A 20,276-nucleotide genomic window follows, 5' to 3' on the forward strand; every position below is an offset into this window, starting at 1 on the left:
AGATGGGGAGGACTAGTTATGAGAAGGCCCCAAGAAAAGCTAGTACTCTAGAGCAGCACTCTAGGGTCAAACATTTTCAGGGACCTGAGAATCACAGGGGCTGAAGAGGGTCTTGTTTATTCATCAGGTCTAGAGTAAGATCCAGGTTCTACTCTTCCAACAAGCTCCAGATTGATGCTCTGGCTGCTACAATAACCACATTTGCAGTAGCAGTATACTAGGGAAGAGTCCTTGGCTCCCCAAAAAGGACCAATATAATGTCTCTTGTCACATCAATGTTCAGCCTTTCCTAGTCTCCTGATTGCCAGGTAACTTCATCCTTCCACTTAGTAACGTGTCCCATGCTTAGTGCTTGCTCATTTCCTACCAAAAGAAAGAGCAAACACTTTGAAAAGAAGAGCTAGCTGGGGCTGAGGAAAGAATGCCTAGAGGCACAAGCATGACTGTGGGACTGACTAGCTGAGGCACAGTAGGAGTATGACAGTTGGGCAGTCCCAGATGGGTGATAGGCAGGTAGGCATAGACACACATGCTTAAGATGTCCTTGGGAAAGGGAAGGCAAGTGAAGAATTTGAGCAAAGTTTGGCCAGTGTGGGATTAGGGGGAAGAGGTTGGAAGATGGGGACAGGAACAAAAGAGTGCTTTGCCATTTACCTGAGTTGAGCTCCAGAGAATGGGAGCAATTATAACTACCTAGGGCTGGAGCAAGGTAAAGATAGCTGCTTTCCCCAGCTCTCAGGGAACAAGAATGTGGCCTGGAAGCAGAGGAAGGTGGGCACACTCAGGCTTAAGTGGCAGATCAGTCAGATGCTGGCTGCCAAAAGTCCCTCAAGAGACTATTGTGAAAGCCTGGTGCTGGTGGGTCATGCCTGTAATCCTAGCTACCCCAGTAGGCTGAAATCTGAGGATTGTGGTTCAAAATCAAACTGGGAAGACAAATTCAAGAGACATTTATCTCTAATTAACCAGAAAATATCCCGAAGTAGAAGTGTAGTTAGTGGCAGAACCAATCAAGAGTTCAAAGCCCTCCCCAAGTTCAAGTCCCAGTACCACATACACATAGAAAGACTATTGTGAGAGGTAAGGAGAAGCGGGGGAAACAATTCTGGAAGGAGTCACTCTCAGTTGTGCTAGTTGGCTGTCCACCCCAATACCTTCTGACAGCACCATTTGTCTTTGGGAATGGCTCCTAATAAATCTCTTAAAAGATACTTGTTGAGAGAAGAGAACCAGGAAAAGAAGAGTGGCTCTGCCCAAATCAGGGAAAGAAGGAAATGTGACCGCAGTTGCTTAGGGGTTGTGCTTAGCCTCAGGTCTGAGCCATAATATGATGTGGGCCCTTTCCTTCTTTGTAAGTGTTTGGCCAAGGAGAAGCACAAAAGAGAGCCCTTGATTAGCTGTTTACTTTCTGTGAGTCTTTCAGCCTCCTCCCAATCAGCACATTCCACCTGCCCCACATGAAGGAGTCCAAGAGCATTCTGACTGCTAGGCAGGAAGAGAAGGCTGTAGACAAGAACAATGCATGGCTTGTTTATCTGACAGGAGGAGAAAAGCTGCTTGGTCACCATGGAGGGATACAGAGCTCTGACTGCCTGCCCACACCCCACTGCTAGCTGGGATAGTTAACTCTGATAATCTAGAGACCCTCCTTTATTACAGACCCAGCCAAAGAGTGATGTGATTGGGAGTAGGGATTATTTTAAAGAGAACTTTCAGGACAATGGCAGGTTATCCAAAAGACAGATACATTTTGGAGAAGCATCTTTTGGTACCTCATTCTGCCTCCCCAACTCTATACTTCTCGCTTCTCCTCTAAATAGCTATGTCTAGTTCATCCACAGTCTATTCCTGTCTTCCACTTTAGGATCCATTTCTGGCTATAAAGAAACCTAAGCTAGGAAATAAGAAGGGAAAGGAATGAGGATAAAATAAAGACCTTCCAAATGTAGCAGTGTGTGCATCAGGAGGCTTTCAAAGTAGAGAACAATAAATTCCTCTGATTGGGGCCATTGCGTTTCTTTTTAAATTTAGTTTTATTGTCGAGGTGATGTACAGAGGAAAGTTACATAGGAAAGGTAGTGAGTACATTTCTTGTCAAACATTGTTACTCTCTCCCTAGTTTTTCTCCCACTTTCCCTCCCCCCAATGCCCCTTTGCATTTGACCTTCTGGTTTCTTCTTTCCTTTCTTCCTCCCCTCCCCTCCCTCCCTCCCTCCCTCCCTCCCTCCCTCCCTCCCTCCCTCCCTCCTCTCTCTCTCCCTCCCTCCCTCCCTCCCTCCCTCTCTCTCTCTCTCTCTCTCTCTCTCTCTCTCTCTCTCTCTCTCTCTCTCTCTCTCTCTCTCTCTCTCTCTCTCTCTCTCTCTCTCTCTCTCTCTCTCTTTCTTTCTTTCCCAGTCTTGGGGCTTCAAACTCAGGGCCTGGGTACTGTCTCTGAGTTCATGGCTAGTGCTCTACCACTTGAGCCACAGCACCACTTCCGGCTTTTTCTGCTTATGTAGAAGGAAGGAAGAAAGAAAGGAATCAAACCCAGGGCCTCATGCATGCGAGGCAAGCACTCTACCACTCAGTCACCTTCCCAGCCCTGAGATTCTGTTTTTATTACTCTAATATTAGATCTTTATTTTTTTAATTTGGGGGGGGTGGTACTGGGGTTTGTACTCATGGCTTTGTGCTTACTAGGCAGCACAGTACCACTTAAGTCATGCCTCAAGCCTTTTGTGTGTGTTCAGTTATTAGTCAGATAGGGTCTCATGCTTTTTTGCCTGGGACAGCTTTGGACCACAATCCTCTTAACTATGCCTCCCACATCGCTAGAGTGAAAAAGCATGCACCTCCACAAGTGGCTTATTTGTTGAGATGGGGCTGGGCTGGCTTCAAATCATAGTCCTTTGGATCTCTTCCTCCTGTGTAACTGAGATTATAGGTATGAGTCACCATGCCTGGCCAGTAAGATCTTTAAAACACAGGATAGATGTTTTTCCAAAGAAGTTTGAAAATATATAACCATCCAAATGTCTTAGAAGAGTTGTATGAGTTTCAGGAGCCATGAGAATGAGTAGTAGCTTAGGAATGCAGTAGTCATAGTCATCAGGTAAGCCAGAGAGAAATTTGTATTTTTTCTACATTTAGTTTGATAATATATATCCATTATAGATTGGTGTTAGCCAGTGATCCCAAAGGCAAGGAGGTGGATGGTGCCAAATTTGTAGGAAAAAGGGCAAGTCAAAAATCTCAATATGAAAGGATTTTTATCCCTTTTTTTCTTCCTCTGTGCTCCAAAGCTAAGGGTGTGACATAGAAGGGCTGAGGGAAGCTTCAGAGGCACACAGAGAGATAATTGTACACAGAACACTATTTGACTCAACAGATGACCTTTATAGCTTTTGCCAGGATGCCCAATTTCCTGGACCAACACCCAGAGTGATAAGGAAGGTGGAGGCTGTTTGTCCTCCAACTCTGATTTCTATCAGTCATATTTATGGTCTCCTTTGGGATGAAGGCAGTGAGAACAATACAAGCTTTCCTTTCTTCTTTCTTTAAGCCCATTATCTCCTTTAATTTGTACCCAGTATTGAGCACAGCCCTTTTGATGCATCTGCTGGAATCCACAAAGGGATTACTCAGACTTAACTCTCAAAATCATTAGAACTACTTTTGCTACTATATACACGGAACCCTAGCAAATAACCAGTGCTGGAAGTTTGTAAATAATATGGACATTAGTGGAGATGAGACAGGTGGGAGTTGAATAGGTTAGACCATGGAGTTTGCTAAGACCAAGGCAAGTGGTTTGAATTTTATTCTCAGTGAAATAGGAAATTGTCAGAGGTTGGCAAGCAAAAGATGAAGATTATCTACATTTTACAAAGATCTCACTTAGCTGACAGATTTAGGGAGGGGGGAACAGTAGAACCTGAGGAATATATTCAAAGGCTTTTGAAGGTAAGAAAGAATGGCAGGTTGTTCTGGGGATGTAGAAGTAAGTGTAGGCAAAAAAGGTTTAATTAGAGATATTATGAAGAGTGAGCGAGAAAGAGAGCTGACAGTATTTGTTGACAGATTGAATGTGCAAAGTGAGGGAGAAAGAATAAGCTATGACACTTGGGTCATCTGGCATCTGTGCCTTCTTAGCACACTTCATTCCTGAAACTGAGTCATTATAGCTTAAAAAAAAGAAGTTGGCAGTCATTATCATTCTTTTATCCAAGCATTTAAGGTGCTTCGATTTGCATGGAAAGATGTTGTAGGAACGAAGATGACAAATATCTCTGTGTTCAAGGAATTTATAACATAAAAGTGGAGAGGGGGGGAGGCTTGGATAACTACCAAACAATTGAAAAGCAGAAGTATCAGAAATGCTAACCAAAGAGGGGTTAAAGGAGAATGTGTACCTGGTTGAATTTTGGAAGTCTTGGTACCTTTTAAACTGAAGACTAGCAAGAGAGAGGTCTTGCCAGGTTTACACAAGCAAAAAGTGGGAAAGGCAGGGATACACAACAGAAAGAACACACCGTTTCTACAAAGTACACAGGAAGACAAACTAGAATGATGCAAGAGCATGGGGTCCTTGAGTGTCCCATGAAAGCACTGGTTTTCCATAATCCCACAGGCAAGAAGCCTTGGAGATTCTAGTATAGGAGAGTAATATAATAGAAGAAGTGTTGCAGAATGGGTACTATCATAGCCATGCATAGTATACATTATGTAGATAAATACTACTACAAGAAACACATAGAAAAGTGTGCAGGCTAATAAAAATTAAAAAATCAAATTAAGCTAGGTACAGTAGCTCATGCCAGTGTCCCCACTACTCGAGAGGTGGAGATCAGGGAAGATTATGGTTTAAGACCACCTTGAGCAAAAAGTAAGACCCTGTCTCAACCAACAAGCTAATCATAGTGGTTTATACCTGTCATCACTTGCACATGAAGCATAAGTAGGAATTTGGTTTAAGCCAGGTAGAAAAAAATCACCAGACCTTATTCATAAAATAACCAAAGCAAAAGGGCTGGGACATGCCTCAAGTAGTAGTGCGCCTGACTAGCAACTATAAGACCCTGAGTTCAAACTCTTGTATTACAAAAAATGTCAAACTAGAACAATATGCTGTTTGCATTGTGAAGGCAAGGTGGAAAAAATGATCAACAGGGTTGGACTATTAATTAGAAATGAAGACAAGGTAAAAGATGGCTGCAAAACATCTAGGAGAATGGTGACATCCCTAACTAGGCAAGGAAGTTGGGAGAAGGAGTGAGCTTCGGGAGATGGCATTTTGATTTGGATCATGAGTTCATTATGTTGGAAAATTCTGTAGGTAGGGATGCCCAGTGAGCAGCAGGGCAGGTTGTGGACAAGATACCAGCATGTGGCCATTACCAAGAGGAGACAGTTGTGACTGTTCTAGTGGATGTGAGTGTCCACAGCAAAAGTTTGCAAGGGAAAGAGGATTGATGACAGATATTTACAGAACAGCTATCCTTCAGGAAAGAAAAGATATTAAACAATAAAACACAATTTTCAACAACATTGGCACAATTTTGCACATGCGCGCATGCATGTGCATGGTGTGTGTGTGTGTGTGTGTGTGTGTGTGTGTGTGTGTGTGTGTGTGTGTGTGTGTGTGTGTGTGTGTACTGGTGCTTGACCTAAGGGCCTTGCACTCTCACCTGGCTTTCTTGCTCAAAGCTAGCACTCTACCACTTGAGCCACATCTCCAGGCTAGCTTTTTGCTGGTTAACTGAAGATAAGAACCTCACAGAGCTTTCTGCTCAACCTAGCTTTAAACCACAATCCTCCTCAGTAGCTAGGATTACAACACAGTTAAAGCAATAATAAATGTCAGGCAGGCTGTAGAGAAATAGGCATTCTTATATAATTCCTAGGTGGGAAAGAAAGTGAATACACCCATAACAGAGGTCATTTCAAAGTGTGTCATTAGGAGACTGACATTGTTCTTTTTGTGCAGGATCCTAGATGCCATATACTAAAACTAGAATACTACAGGGAAAATTAGCATGGCTTCTGCACAAGGGTGACTTGCAAATAAATGAGACATTCCTGATTTCTTCTAGAATTAGTGCTAATGGTCTCATGACCTTGTGGATATAGTACAAACCACTGGATTGCATATTTGAAGTAGTGTATTTTATAGTATGCAAACGATCTACTTAAACAAATGTTCTTACCCTTTGATTTACTCTTTTCAAACTACTAGGATTTTATACTAAAAAGGCAAGTAAGAGATGCATATATTGATTTATGTACATGAAGCTGACATCCACTGCAGAGCTATTTATAATGGTAAAATTAGTAATGTCCTAGCTGTCCAACATTTGGAAGGCTTGGGTGAAGTATGAAGGAATAAAAGTCTGCCATTAAAAACCATGTTTCCAGAGATTATTTAATGATTCTGGAAAAGGTGAGTGAAAAATAATTTAAAAACCTGAACATAGCACCAGCCCAATTCAAAACTATATCAGCAAACTGGGTATTGGGGGTGCACTCCTATGATCCCAGCTACTCAAGAGGCTGGGATCTGAGATCAAAGCCAACCCAAGCAGAAAAGTCCGTGAGACTCTTGTCTCCAACCTACCAGCAAAAAGCCACAAGTGGAGCTGTAGCTCGAGTTACAGAGCACCAGTCTTGAGCAGAAAATGCTAAGGAATAACACCCAGGCCCTGATATCAAGCCCCAGTACTGGCACAAAAAATTATGTATGCATACATATTCATATACAAGTGAATACAAATTAAAAGACTGGATGCAAATGTATGAATATATCTTATCAGTGAGTTATTTACATATCTGTATTATAGAATTAAGGATGGTTTTTTTGCCTTTTTTCATTTTTCTGAATTTTCTACTTCACACATGCATTATTTTTTGAATAAGAAGAGGTTTCACAGAAAATGTCACTGTTCTTCATAAATGCATCTTTTACCCAGACAATGTATGATTCAACTGCTTGACACCTTCTTATTAGGAATCTGTAGTTGTCTCTGTGATTCTATTTAACTAATGTAAGCATCTGGATTCTGCCCTCAGGGAAATCAGCCCAGAACTCACCAACCTCAAAAAATGCTTTTCCCAGTACTGTTCTGTTGTTTGGGAGGGAATGTCACTAATTAAAGAAAAATGCTATGTGACAGATGGCTTTTGTTTTGTAGTGCTGGGGCTCAAACTCAAGGTACATGTAAAACATTTGCTCTACCTCTAAGTTATACTCTGCCCCATTCACAATTTTCTCCCAGTTTTAGCAGTGAGCATAGTTCTTTGCTGTGACAGCAAACTAAGTCTGGAACCTAAGGAGAAAGTTTTTGGGAAAAACTAGCAAAGGAAATGGGAGGTCATGTCAAGGTCAGTGTCTAGGGCAGAGCCAATGGGTTGAAAAATGCTACTCAGAACCTTCTGGACACATTTGGGTAGAGAAGAGAACAAAACACAGGAAAATCTGGTGGGAGGTGGCAGTAAGTACCATTTTTGAAGCCGTTTAACTGCTAATGTTTTTATGTGATATTTGTAGTTTATAAAGACATCATTTGATTTAATCACCACAACAATTACCAAATCCACATTAGAAACAAATAGCTTATACAGGCTGAAGTAAATCATGTACAACTTGAATATAAATTTCTTATTTCAAATTCCTGTGTTTTTTTCCACTTAAACATTGTTCTCAGAATTTGTTCTGGACACCAGCAACTGCATCCCCTGGGAATGTATCAGAAATTAAATTCTGAGGTCCCACCTCATACCTTCTGAGTTAGAAAGTCTGGGCAAAAGCCACCACATTGAACATTGAGAACCAACATTCTAACAAACACTTTAGAAAAGATATCCAAATAACTCCTTCCACGCTATCTAAAATTTCTTTCATCAATGACTTACATTTTTCAGTGTATATAGTTTTTGTGTTTAATTTATTATGAAATATTATAAATTGATTTTGTTTCAGTTGTAAATAGGATTTTTAAAAACATTCTTAGACAATTTCTTGTTAGCATAGAGAAATACTATCGATTTTTGAAAGCTGATTTTATTACATACTACAATGTTACTGAATTTATTTGCTATTTCTGACAGCTTTTGTGTAGTTTTAGGTTTTAATATTTAAGATCATACCATTGCAAATCCAATTTAACTTTTCCTTTCTAATTTGATGGCTTTATTTCCTCTTACCTAAATGCTCTGGTTAGGACTTCTACTCCTATACTAACTAGAAGTGATAGGAGTAAACATCCTTGTTTCTTATTTTAGAGAAAAGTATTTCATGGGGCTGGGAAGGTGGCCCAGTGGTAGAGTGCTTGCCTCGCATACATGAGGCCCTGGTTTCCATTCCTCACCACCACATAAGCAGAAAAAGCCGGAGGTGGTGCTGTGGCTCAAGTGGTAGAGTGCTAGCCTTGAGCTGAGGGATAATGCCCAGGCCCAGAGTTCAAGCCCCATGACCAAAAAAATTTTTTTCCCAAGTTTCTATCATTCCATATGATGCTGCACTTCTTGTGTGTGTGTGTGTGTGTGTGTGTGTGTGTGTGTGTGTGTGTGTGTGTGTGTGTGTGTGTGTGTGTGTGTGTGTTGGTACTGGGATTTGAACACTGAGCCTTACACACTTGCTCAGCTTTTTCCACTCAAAACTGGTGCTTTGCCACTTGAGCCACGGCTCCACTTATACCTTTTTGTTAGTTAATTGGAGTCTCAAGGATTTGTCGGCTGGCTTGGAACCTCAATTCTTAGATATCAGTGTCCTGTCCAACTAGGATTATGGGTGTGAGCCACTGGTGCTCAGCTTCATATATACTTTTTATTATGATAATGTACACTTCTTTGATGCCTTTTTGTTAGGGAAGTTTTTTTTAATATCATGAAAGCATTTTCAACTTCATGAAACACATTTCTACATTTATTGAGATGAACATATAATATCCTTTTTGCTAATGTGGCAGATCACGTTTGGATTTATATATGTTGAACTACACTTACAGTAAGGAAGTGAGACAGCTGGGTGGAAAGTTAAGGAGGTGGAAGAAGGGGCGTCTATGCTTCCCAGATGGAAAAATAACATACTGTTTGGTTATGTTGCAAGTAAGTTTCCTCTTGGGGGAAGGAGTACCTTTTCTTTGTATACACTGCCTTGGTAGTATTTGAATATAGAGTGCCTCCTCAGAAATAAGCACTGCTTTAAAAAATAAGAAATACTTAAAGATTGGCTGGCAAGAAAATGAATTATTCACTAAGGCAACAAGTCTGGGAGACATACTGGGCACTTCTTTACTCCTTACATCTTATAAACCAGAAACCAGCACTTACTGGCTCTATTTTCTAGACCGGACCATTCCCAAATATTCCCTTTCATTCATCCCTGAAGCACAGATCACTGGAACTACTTACTAAATTCACTTCTTAACTATTCCACCTGTCTTTTTAAATTTTTCTTCTTATTTTTTGTTGGTCATGGGACTTGAACTCAGGGCCTGGGTGCTGTTCCTCAGCTTTTTTTCTCAAGTCTAGCTAGCATTCTATCACTTTGATCCACAGTGCCACTTCAGGTTTTCTGTTGGTTTACTGGAGGTAAGAGTCTCATAGACTTTCCTGCCTGGGCTGGCTTTGAACCACAATCCTCAGATCTCAGCCTCCTGAATAGCTAGAGTTATAGGTGTGAGCTACCGGCACCCAGCCCACCTGTCTTTTTAATCCCTGAAAAATGCTAAAAGATGCATTTATCCAAAATACAAACCTGCTTAAACTCCTTCAATAGCTTCCTAGTGTCTATAGGAAAAGTCTGAATTCATCATTATGGTAGACAACAGGTTGGACCTTCTGTGTTTATAATATAACCTGCCTCTCGACAGGTACAAATAGAAAGATAGAAAGGGAAGATAATGGATCTGATACTGATAATAAATGAAAGCCTCTCAGAAATCTTAAGATGCTGGGGCCTGAACTCAGTGTCCTTATTAGGCTTTCCTGCTCAGTGCTGGTGCTCTACCGTAACTTGAACAATGCCTCGAGCATAGCACTTTTACTGATTAATTGGAGATGGACTGGAGGACTTTTCTGTCCAGGCTGGCTTCAAATCACAATCCTCCAGGTCTCAGTCTCCTAAATAGCTAGATTATAGGTCTGAGCTACCTGATTCTGCCTCACCATGTGAAAATTTTCTAGTTTATTGAAACTTTAGCATCCAAATAATGAATATTGATATTTCTAAAATTTTGTTAATACAATGATTGCATGAGTGTCTTTGTACATGTCTTCGCATGTAAATTTCATTATATCTTTGAAAGTTTTCCAAGTGGAATGCTGCATCAAAAGGTATGTAAAAAGGGCTGGGAAGGTGGCTCCATGATAGAGTGCTTGCCTTGCATGCATGAGGCCCTGGGTTCAATTCCTCAGCATCACATAAGCAGAAAAACCTGGAAGTGGTGCTGTGGCTCAAGTGGTGGAGCACTAGTCTTGAGCTGAAGAAGGACAGCGCCCAGGCCCAGAGTTCAGACCCCACAACTGACAAAAAAAGGCATGTAAACATAAACATTTAACCTGAGAAAGTCTAAAATCTGAAGAGGTAATAGTAATTTGCACTTCCACAAACCTCACAGCAGTACTTTGGAACATTCGTGGGCCTGTAAATTACCTAGGGATCTCATGGATCTGAGGTGGAGCAGAATTTCTAAAAACCTCTCATTTGGTGCAGATGCTGCTGGCACACTTTGAGTAGCAAGGTCTCACAGTTCACATTACTCCACGTTCTTACTAATTAATGCATATTAAATGTTCTCATTTCTGCCAATCTGATAGGTGAAAATTGTATCTTATCCCTTAACTTAATGTCTATCCTTTAATTATAAGTGTTGTGGAACAGTTTTCCATTTATTTTTAAATTTTATTTTATTGTAAAGATGATGTACAGAGGGTCTATTTATTTTATCTTTTTTGTCTAAATTGCCTAGCCAGGTGCTTTTTCCCCCCTCTCCTTTTTTTGTGCATGCTTGAACTCAGGGTTTTACATTCTCACTTAGCCTTTTCGCTCAAGGCTAGCACTCTACCACTTGAACCACACTTCCACTTTCAGCTTTTTGGTGGTTAATTGCAGTTCAAAGTCTCACAGGTTCATCTGACAAGTGCCTCACAGGTTTGCCTGCCAGAGAAGGCTCAGAATGAAGGTCTTCAGATCTCAGACTCCTGAGTGGGCAGGACTATAGATTTGCGCCACCAGCATCTGGCTCTTTCCCCTCTTTTAGAGCGGTTTGTTGGCAATTTTTTCAGTGACTCTCAAGGGCTCCTCATATATTAATGGAGCCAGTCCTTTGCCCTACTCTTAGAAAAGGATATACAACCTTTTCCCCAGTTGTCTGTTTTACTTACGTATTTTGGTGGTTCTTTAGATTTTAATTTTACATAGTCAAATTTCCTTTATGGCTCTAAGATTTTGTGTCTTACTCAGAAGAGTCTTTAATATTTCAACATGTTCTCACACACTAAAATCATATATCCTTATACTTCAGTATCTTTTAGAGATTAGCTCTAAGAATCTGTAAATATCCAAATGAAATGATACAGTATTTTCACAGAACCTAAACAAATCTCCCTAGATACTTTAAATAATTAATACAATATCAACAACTTAAAAGGTCTTCCACTCCATTTTGTTGTATACCAACATTTGTATATGATAGACCTACAGTTCAGTTCCTCCAAATTTAGTACATTGATGCAAAATTGCTCATTGGAAAAGAAATAAATATATTTCTTGATATATATTTTTAATCTACAAGACTCTCATTCAGCTTGGAAACCTTCAGAAAGAGTTGTGGGACCATGAGAAAATGAGAGGTGAGAAAATAAAGAGAATAAGGTTAAGAATACTTCTAAAGTCTAAGAGGCTTTGCTGTGAAGGAAACAAAGAGTAGTAGTTGGAAGATGAAATCTAAGGGCAGATGATGTTTTTATGATAAAAGGACCACTTGAAAGTGGTTCATTGGAATTTAGTTTAATTTAGATTAGGAATAGCATTCTGTAGGTTCAGGGCAATCTGTAGCCCTAATCTCTCATCTAAACACCATCTTAGTTATACCTATTCCCTATAAAAACCCGTGGGATCTTTATATATCTGTCAAATCACCTCAAAATAAAAACAATAGAAACAACATACAAGTAGACACTAAACTCACTTTCTATTAACTTATTTCTTGTGTGCTTATTTTAAATCCTAAAGCTGTGAATGGCTAAAACCTCGTGATCATCATTTATTCCTTTTCTTTAGCCCATATACTGAATGAGTTACCAAATAGTGGCTTTGATATACCTCCCCCTATTAATGTATAATAGCCATGCCAACACTACATAAGCAATCATATCACTTTATCTTCTTATGTGTAATCCAACTCTGCAAAACTTTCACAAGTGCCAATTTTCCTCCTTCTCACAATCCCCATTTACTAAGTAAAATTTGCTTGTATAAACCTTCTATAGATGTTTCAAATTTATTTCACATGTATCTCACTACATATATCTTAAGTGGGATGGACCTCTTTAATATTCTTCAACCTTAAGTTTCTTTCCATCTGCTTTTTATGACTTCCCACAAACCACATAGAAATCAGGACCAAGCTCCCTGACATTTTCCACAGGCAACATATTCAGCTTCTTCCTCCAGTTTTCAAATGTACTTGCTGCTGGTATTGTTCACTTTCACATCTACTTCTTTTGCTCAGCTACTTTATGTCTGTGTCTTCTCTTTCTCAGCTAGAGAGCAAGGCTAGAACATATCCCACTGCTATTCCCCCTATACTGTTTAACATATACTCTAAGGACTCAAGAATAATGATTGAATCAAAGAAATTTTGTCATAAAAATTGCTATTTAAAGAGATCTTTGGTCAATTAAGTTTTGGAAAAATGTCCAGCTTCCTTTTACCCTTCAAATGCCATGCCAAGCATAATAATACACATTCATGGTATGGATAGTCAGTACCAGATATTTCCTGATACCAAAGCATCTATGCTTTATCAGATAGGACCTATTGCTCTAAATTGCAATAAAGGTAAGACTATTAGATATTTCAAGATTTTCTCAATATTTCTGTGACTTACACTGGCTACCAAGAGTGTACTTAAAATCCTTAAGTCCCTGCTGGCTCATGCTTATAACCCAAACTACTCAGAAGGATAAGATCTGAGGGTCAAGGTTTGAAGACAGTTGAGGTAGAAAAGTCCATGGAATGCTAATATCAAATTGATCATTTAAAAAAAAGCCTTGGTGGGTAAGTCCGTGAGACTCTTACCTCTAATTAACTAGCAAAAAGCTGAAATGGTGCTGTGGCTCAAGTGATAGAGCAGCAGTCTTGAGCAAAAACTCTAAGTGATAACACCCAAGCCATGAGTTCAAGCCCAGTTCTAGCACATACACACACACACACACACACACACACACACACACACACAAATACCTAAATCTCTTAATCCCTTGGAACACAGAAACCTTTCATTTCTATTTTTTTTAAAAACAGGGCCTCATACAATATTTTCACAATTAAAAAAAGGGCTTTGTGGTTGTTAATAGAGTTTTAAACACTATTTTTATAATTTTGATGTTAAAAATTCTGAGAAACAAAAGAGGTAAATCATGAATACATTTATATCTCAACTTTTAGTGCCTAATTACAGTTACCATGAGTATGGAAATAGAGTATCTTCGTGTTCTCAAAGTAAACTTGGGCCGCAATGCAAAGGGAGATGTGATACAGCAGGGGGCTGCATTAACATTCATAATTATGCATCATATGTTCCCAAAATGAATTGTTGTTTGGCAGCAAGGGACAATGACAATAGTAAGAATTATGACAAAAGCACATAAGGTTAATCAACATATAATTGACTCTCAAATATGCACATTTTAAATGCTTCCTTTTATTGGTTTTTATGATTTATTGTTTAGAGACATTGTAAACTAGTGTACTACAATAGATTTACCTATTAAGATGCCTGCAATGAAAACCCACACACATAAAGTGAATTAACTTTTATGACACATAGTAGATACATCACTTAAGGGAGACTTTGTTCCACAAACTCAATAACCTGTACATAATGAGGTGTCAACTTCTCCAGTGATACTTGATCTAAAACACACACATATTTCAAACACACTCATTGGGAGGGCAAACTCAACCTATTGGGAGAAAAAGACTAGATTAAAAAAATATTTTTTTCAGTGTCTCCTAATGTACACATTATTAAACATAGCACATCCCAAATAAATGAAAGAGGAATGCAGAAGGCAAATGACAATATTTTTGCAAGGAGTAAGATTGACCCAGTTTCAGGTCAGAAAAGAAAATGCCTTCTGCCCAACAGATGGCTATAGAATACCTTCACACAGGCAGCCAATGATCAGCACTTTAGTTTGTAGGCAGATTCACTCCCACCTAGAACCTTAACCCTTACCCCATTCAAAAGCCAATTAACTCAGCTCATTCTTCTGTGAAAACTGGCAGGCAGTACCGGTTAAGGCAAACTAAAGACTGAGTAACTGAGAGAAGCTCAATTGTCCTTTCAGATTCATTTACACTCCTCTGCCCCTGGCCCAGGGCTCCACTGGGCCAAGGTTACTAGCTGAGGATAACACTCATACAGGGACAGAGCATGCACAACTTGAAGACTTGAAAACTGATAGAAGGATGTCTGAAGAACTCAGCTAAATGGTCCATTTAAATCCTCAAAAAATACTACCAAGCCAGGCATAGATAAGAACTGACTTTGTCATAGTACAGATGAAGTTGGACACTAGATATAGACAGACCTGGCTCAGAGAAAGTGGACACTGCATTCCTTTGGATCTAAATGGGCATAGAATCACACCTTCCCCTCACAACAGAGCTGTGCCAATGAAATGATACAGTGACCAGGCACTGATGGGTTTACTCCTGTAATCCTAGCTTCTCAGGAGGCAACTACTCATAGTTCAAAGCCAGCTTGGACAAGAAAGTCCTTGAGACTCATCTCCAATAAACTACTTAGAAAAGGCTAGAAGTGGTGCTGTGGTTCAAGTGGTAGAGCACTAGCCTTGAGTATGAAGAGGCTCATGGACAGCACGCAGGCCCTGAGTCAAGCCCAAGGACTGGCAAAAAAAAATGATATCGTATATGTTAGACTGACTGGCTGTTTATACAATCCATAGTAAGTGCTAGCATAGAGGGACAGAGCTAACAATTATGGAGTCAAATAAATCTGCAAGTGATCAGGGTTCTCCTGAACCTCTTCAACATTAAGTAGAAAGGTACCTTAGAATCCCTAAGAAGAACTTAATTCACCCCTTAGTGAATTTCTTTTTCCTTTTTTTTGTCAGTACTAGAGTTTGAACTCAGGGCTTTGTACTTGCTAGGCTCATCCTCTTCTATGTGAGCCATGCCTCCAGTCCTCTTTTTAACTGGTTATTTTTGAGATGAGGTCTTACTTCCCTCCTATGTGTGTGCCTGAGTCACAACCAGCCTACTTTTAGCTTCCCATAGTTGCAAAGATCACAGGCACACAACACTATATCCAGCTTCCCTTTGTGAAAGAAGAGTCTTCACAGACCTTTCTGCCACCTCATCCTGGAATTGCAATCCGCTTCATCACAGCCTCCTAACTAGCTAAGATTAAGCTCATGAGTTACTGGCATCCAGCTTGGTCTGAGCATTTTAAATAAGCTCTTCAGTTGAGGACTTCCATAGTACTATTTCAGTGAACTATGTTAATTTGATAGTCCTAATAACTGGAATTCCCCAAACTAGAACCACTTGTACCAGAGAAAAGAGAGGTCCATACAGCTCTGATCATAGCTCTGACACCTATTAGCATGATGGTCTTAGACAACTGGCATATCCATTATATACCTTGGTTTGTTTCACTATTATTTTAATGCATGTACCAATACTGGAGCTTGAGTTCAGGGCCTGGGTGTTGGGCCTTAGCTTTTGTCTGCTCAAGGCTGTCACTCTACCACTTGAGCCACACCTCTACTTCTGGCTCCTTGGACTTTCCTGACCAGGCTAACATTGAACTGCAATCCTCAGATCTTAGCTAGGATTACAGGAGTGAGCCACCAGCACCCAGCTTGTTATCATGATAATAGCCCATAATTTCACAAGGTCTCAGTCCAAGTATGATACGATCTTGGGATATAGTACACAGACAATACAAAGTTACCTTCTCAGTTTAATTGTGGTAAACCAATTAATTGCCAATACTAGCATTTATTCTAGTGAGCAATAGGAAGCAGAAAAGACTTTTTAAGGTTGAGATTTATAGTAGCAATTCTTCCTTTTTTGGAAGATTCATAATAGTGACTCAATCATACATAATAGATCACACACCCTTCTGAGCTTCTACTCAGCCTAAAATGTTCATTTATTAAACCTGTAGCTTTTCTTACAAGGTAAGAAAGAATTGCATGCACAAAATAAGTGAAAGGGGGGAGTGTAGGAGGGCAAAAAAAAATGGAAGGATCTCACAAGAGAAAATTTTATTCCTCTCATACAAAATGGATGTATCAGACTCAGTAACTTTTCTCAAAATGTTCGGTTCTCTTCAAGGGTCATGGGTATTTCAATAAATCTCTTACTGCATTGCAAAGAGGGACATACTGAAGTAAGTAACCTTCCCCGTGTGTAAGTTTAAATCAAACTATTTTATGACTGAGAGAGAAGGGCAGGTGATATTCTGCCCTCTCCCCTACAGGAAAAAAAACCCCTACCCTATGTAACTTTTCAAAGATCATTCAAAGGCATATATTAACTTTACACTTAACAAAATTGAAGGGTATTCTGCACCCTCATCACAGGGAAAAAGGGAGGAAGATAACTTCACATTAAGAGCCAGAGACATAATCATTTTTAGCTGAACAGAGTTGCCAGAATGGCCAAGCAATGCTTTCCCTTTGATTAGCTGGAAAGCAATCAATGCACTTTTGCTAAATTGGAGCCTTCACTCAAAATAGAAACTGGCCTTAAGTCCAGAAGGCTGGCAGTTTAGAGACAAATCCTCAGAAGGGATCATGACACTTGTACTAAGATCCACAGGCCAGAGTTGGCATACTCAGCAAATCCCAAGTTTTAAGGCTGAAACTTGAAGAATTTGTTAAATAATAAGGACTGGCAAGGCATATTCAGTATCTTTAGGACTTACATGTTGCTTTCATTAGCTAAAAGAAGCAGCTTAGGCACTGAAAGCTTAACTCATTTCACTATTGTAATAAAGACATCAGAAATTTGGATTTGTTTTGTTTTTGTTTCTGAGACAGGGTCTTGCTATGTAGCCCAAGATAACCTGGAACTTCTACTCCTCCAACCTCTGCCTCCTGACTGCTCAGATTATAGGTATGTGCTACTGGGCTGTTAAAGCACCAAATTCGTAATAAATACTTAATTTTGCATTTAAAAAAGAGATAGTGCCAAGCCACCAGTGGCTCACACCTGTAATCTTAGCTTCTCAGGAGGCTGAGATCTAAGGACGCTGTTTGAAGCCAGCCCAGTCAAAAAAATGCTTGAGACACTTATCTCCAATTAACCAGCAAAAAGCCAGAAGTGGAGGTATGGCTCAAGTAGTAGTGTACCATCCTTGAGTGAAAAAGCCAAGAAAGAATGCAAAGCCCTAAGTTAATTCCCCAGTACCAGTCCAAAATAATATGGGGGAGGTGAGGTATATAATTCTTAAGATGGGACATTAAGATTAAAACCCTTGGGTATTACATATGAAATAAACATTAAGTCTCTCTAGCTTTCTCAGACCGCACTCATTAGGAGAAAATATGTGTAAAACACATACTTGACAAAGGTCTAGTATTTAGAGTGCATACAGATACTTCAAAACTTAAGAGACACTGGTGTGACTCACCCCTGTATTCCTAGATACACAGGAGGCTGAGATCTCTGAGGATGGTGGTTCGAAACCAGCCTGAGCAGGACTGGCTATAAGACTCTTATCTCCAATAAACTACTCAGAAAAAGCCAAAAGTGTCGCTGTGGCTCAAAGTGGTAGATCGCTAGCCTTGAGTAAAAGGAAGCTCAGGGACAGTACCCAAGCCCTGAGGTCAAGCCTCAGGAATGGCAAAAAAAAAAAAAAAATGTAAGAAGCAAAACCCAAACAATCCAACTAGAAGTATCTTAAGGTAATGAATATGGCTTCTATTACTATCTATTATGAAGAAAACTGACTACCTGGAAAACATGGACCCAGAGGATGACATGGTGGGAAATTTCTAAGGTATTCGTCTTGCCCTATATAGTCTAGATTTATGGCTAGGAACCAACCTGGAAACCTTAGTGGGACTGAAATAATAAGCCCTAACAAAAACACACTCTCGTTATCTAGAAGAGCAGGAGAGATGTGGCCTCGAAAGACAGAACATTGTTAAACAATAACTGCTCTACTGCAGCCAAATGCCACAGATAAATTGTTGCTCTGTCCTCACTCAAAGGCTGAGCTTAGAGCCTAGATTTCCACTCAAGCCAGTGGACAATTTCTCAATCTCTTCCCCCTTACTCCCCCACCCTCCATGTACAGGCAGAAAAATCTGAATACAGAAATGGGATTTTCATCCATGCTGGGTAATGACAAGCCTTGATTTCCCCATATTATCAATGGAGAGCACATGGAGGAACACAAGAGTAACAAGGAACCATTTCTGTCCCTACAGAAGTGGATTCAAAGGCAACCCACAAGGAGCAGCAAGGAGAAATGAGTAGAAGTCTAGCAGGAACGAACAGTCTCCTTCCTTGGGTGTCAGCAGAGGGCAAGTGAAGAATTGAATTTCCATTTCTACATGGCAAGAACAAGAATGAAGCAGTAATTTCATTCTCTGAGAGGGTAGTATCAAAGGAAGCAAGCTCAAACAGGAAGTTTAAATATAATTCATCAACTCCTAACAATATCTCCAAGTCTGAATTTCAATAGAAAATCATTCACCATGCTAAGATCTTAAGCTGAACAAAAAAGATAATAGATGTCAACACTAAGATGACAGACATGTTAGAAGTATATGAAAAGGCACCCATCATAAAGATGCTTCAGTGGGTAATTACAGGTATGCATGAAAAGAATGACAAAACAGAACATCTCAGCAAAGAAACATCTCATCTTAACAAAGGAATACAAAGAGCCACCAAAGAGAAATTTTAGAACTTAAAAATACAGCACTCAACTGGATGCTGGTAGCTCATGCCTATGATCCTAGCTACTCAGGAGACTGAGGGCCAAGGATCGCAGTTCAGTGCCAGCCCAGGCAGAAAGTACATGAGACTCATATCCAAAAAGTGGAAAGTAGAACTGTGGTTCAAGTGGTGGAGTGCTAGCCTTGAGCCAAAAAGCTCAGGGACAGCACCTAGGACCTGAGTTTTAGGACTGGCCCAGGACTGATGTAAACACACACAGCACTCTGAAAACAGCAAATATAGTAGATAAAAATTAATCAGTAAATTTGAAAATAGAACAATAGAAATTGTCTAATATGAACAACAGAAAGAAAATAGACTTAAAAATGAATAGGTATATTTGGGAAAGTAAAGAAAGAGTTAACATTTATAGTATCAGAGTCTTAGAAGGAGAACAGAAAGAGAGTGGGTCTAAAAAATTACTTGGGACAGTAGCAATGGCTCATGCTTGTTAACAAAACTACTTGGGAGGCAGAGATAGGACTATGGCCAGACCACTATCCACTTCTGTTAGGTTTCCCACAGTAGCTAGGATGATAGATGTTGTCACCATACCCAGTTTCTTCTGTTGAAATAGAATCTCACAGATTTTTCTTAGCTGGCTGGTTGGGAATCTCTATCCTCCCAATCTCAGCTTCCCACATAGCTAGAATTATAGAAATGAGCCACCAGTGCATAGCTTCAAGATAGAACTGTAAATAATGTTTAAGTAATCCATAGTAAGGAAAGGAGAAAATAGAAAAAAAGAAAAAATTTAAAAATAAACAAGACAAAGAAAAATGTTAAAATCAAGCTCTAGTGTATTAATAATTAATTAAACCTAGTCTAAATATAGTTATTAAAAACACATATTGACAGTCAATACATAAAATCATATGATGCAATGACCTACCAACAATGGAAATTCTCTTCAGATGAAACAATATAGACTGGTCAAAGGTAAGATGTTGTAAAAATATATAATTTCTGATCAAGAAAAGAAGAAATGGTTACATTAACAGCAGATGAATTAAGTTTCAGAGCAAAGGAAGTGACTGGAGAAAAGTATGTTGTACAATGACAAAAAGAGATCAACATACCAAGAAAGCAT

The 20,276-nt window shown here is 39.6% G+C and overlaps 1 protein-coding gene and 1 non-coding gene across 2 annotated transcripts in view; one reads left to right on the plus strand and one right to left on the minus strand.

The window, feature by feature from the left end:
- Positions 1-20,276, minus strand: part of Shroom4 (shroom family member 4) — a 216,970-nt gene that overhangs the window by 51,752 nt on the left and 144,942 nt on the right. The window lies entirely within an intron of this gene.
- Positions 5,964-6,066, plus strand: LOC138829423 (U6 spliceosomal RNA). Its single transcript, XR_011372598.1, has one exon. It is a non-coding gene; the product is annotated as a U6 spliceosomal RNA (small nuclear RNA).

Source organism: Dipodomys merriami, unplaced genomic scaffold (assembly GCF_024711535.1).
Source record: "Dipodomys merriami isolate MVZ:Mamm:240054 unplaced genomic scaffold, mDipMer1.0.p SCAF_171, whole genome shotgun sequence".
NCBI lineage: Eukaryota > Metazoa > Chordata > Mammalia > Rodentia > Heteromyidae > Dipodomys > Dipodomys merriami.